Source organism: Pongo pygmaeus, chromosome X, assembly GCF_028885625.2.
Source record: "Pongo pygmaeus isolate AG05252 chromosome X, NHGRI_mPonPyg2-v2.0_pri, whole genome shotgun sequence".
Classification (NCBI taxonomy): domain Eukaryota; kingdom Metazoa; phylum Chordata; class Mammalia; order Primates; family Hominidae; genus Pongo; species Pongo pygmaeus.
In genome coordinates this window covers 125,646,094-125,648,531 of record NC_072396.2, presented here as the reverse complement: position 1 = coordinate 125,648,531, position 2,438 = coordinate 125,646,094, and the positions used below count along the sequence as shown (strand labels likewise).

General features: G+C 33.2%; 1 non-coding gene across 1 annotated transcript; it reads left to right on the top strand.

The window, feature by feature from the left end:
- Nucleotides 1-1,205: 1,205 nt before the first annotated feature.
- LOC129025534 (U7 small nuclear RNA) lies at nucleotides 1,206-1,267 on the top strand. Its single transcript, XR_008497284.1, has one exon. It is a non-coding gene; the product is annotated as a U7 small nuclear RNA (small nuclear RNA).
- The last annotated feature ends 1,171 nt before the right edge of the window (nucleotides 1,268-2,438 follow it).

The window sequence follows — 2,438 nt, the reverse complement described above, 5'->3', positions numbered from 1 at the left end:
TACAGCTAAAGAAACTATCAACAGAATAAAAAGACAACCTATAGAATGAGACAAAATATTTGCAAACTGTGCATCTGTCAAAGATCTAATATCAAGCATCTATTAGGAACGTAAACAAATTAACAAGCAAAATACAAACATCCCCATTTAAAAATGGGCATAGGACATGAACAGGCACTTTTCAAAAGAAGACATACACATAGCCAACAAGCATATGAAGAAATTCTCAATATCACTAATCATTAGAGAAATGCAAATCAAAACCACAAAGACATACTATCTCACACCAGTCAGAATGGCTATTATTAAAATGTCAAAAAATTACAGATGCTCCTGAAGTTGCAAAGAAAGGGTAATGATTATATTTTGCTGGTGGGAATGTAAACTAGTTTAAGCATTGTGTACAAAAGTTTGAAAATTTCTAAAAGAACTTAAAACAGAACTACAATTCAACCCAACAATCCCATTACTAGGTATATATCCAAATGAATATACATTGTTCTACCTTAAAGACACATGCACTTGTATGTTAATAACAGTACTATTCACAATAGAAAACAGATGGAATCAACCTAGATGTCCATCAATGAGTGTATATGTACACCATGGAACACTATGCAGCCATAAAACAAAGTGAAATCATGCCTCTTGCAGCAAGAATGGAGCTGGAGACCATTTTATACTAAGCAAATTAACACAGAAACAGAAATCCAAATACTGCATGTTCTCACTTATAAGTGGGAGCCAAACCTTTTATACACATGGACACAAAGAAGGGAACTACAGACACTGGGGCCTAGTTATGGGTGGATAGTGGAATGAGGGTAAAAACCCATTTCTACTAAAAATACAAAAATTAGCTGGGCATGGTGGCGCACACCTGTAGTCCCAGCTACTTGGGAGGCTGAGGCAGAAGAATCGCTTAAACCCAGGAGACGGAGGTTGCAGTGAGCTGAGATTGTGCCACTGCACTCCAGCCTGGTGACAGAGCAACTCTCTGTCTCAAAAAAAAAAAAAAAAAAAGAGTTGGAAAGAAAATAAAGAATGGTATTGAAAACCAAAAAAATAAAATAAAATAAAAAATAGGTATAGAAATTAGAAAGGAAGAAATAAAATTATCTGTATTTGTACATGATGTAAACTTTTATCAGGAAAATCCTAGGGAATTCACAAAGAAGCTATTAGAATTAATAATATACAAGTTCACATGTTACAACTCCTTTAAAATTTGTCTAGCTGGTTCTCAGGTTTTTACCAGAAAACTCATGAAAATGCACACATGAACATACACACACGAGTTTACCAAAATTTCATAATACAAAAGCAAAATACAATAGTAAATTTTGATACACTAGAAAAGAACATTCTGAAAAGAAAATTAAGAACACAATTTCATTTACAATAGCATCAAAAGGAACAAAATACTTAGGAATATGTTAAAGGAATTGTAAAACATATACTGAATATTACAAAATATAGTAAAAAGAAATAAAAGAACATCTGTACAAATGGAAAGACATCTACTGTTCATAAATAGGAAGACTGGTAACACTGATAAAATGACAATGCTCCTTAAGTGATCTATGGATTAAATTAAATCCCTATGAGGGGTGAGGGAGAGAAAATAACTGGGGAGAGTGCTGGTAAGTACAAGGGTTCATTTTTGTGCTAATGAAAAGTGTTCCAGAATTAAAACTATGCAGTTATTTTTAAAACCACTAAATTATAAATTTTAAAAGGGTTAATTTTATGCTATGTGAATTATATCTTTAAAAAGAAAAAATACTAATATTTGAGACATATAGACATAGCGAATATATGTTCAAACTACTTTTACTGAATTCAAAAATTGTTTTTCAACAGCCATATTTTATCAATAGCTCACATTTACTTTGTGATTAACTTATTCAACACTCATCTTCACTCCCCAACCTCCTCTACCATTACCAAAAACATTACTATCAGAGCATTCAGTGTACACATGTGGAGGCAATTTGATTATTCTAGCCCAAGATATTTATGTTGAACTAATAGATATATTTTCCTTCCTATGAAATGTAGGCAACTAGAAACATGAGTCAGAAATTAAAGTGTAAATTCGGATTGTTTAGAAGACAAATTAACATTATCTGTAACTGAGAGTGGCTCAATGTTCACCAAACCCATTTTTTCCCACCCTGGGCATATGAACTATACTTCTCAATCCCTCTAGGTGAAGCCATCTGATTAGTTGTGACCAGTAAAAGGTATATAAAAATAATATATGACATGTCCAGGCCTGGTTGTTAAAATGTTTTAAGTAATCCTCCATGTTCTTTCATCATTCTCACTCACAGATAGATGTAAAGAATAGAGCAACTACCTCAAGGCCCTAGGGAATGTTGGAGCCACTAGAAGGAAAGAATCATGCTTCCTGAGTCACGCAAATGAGTCACACA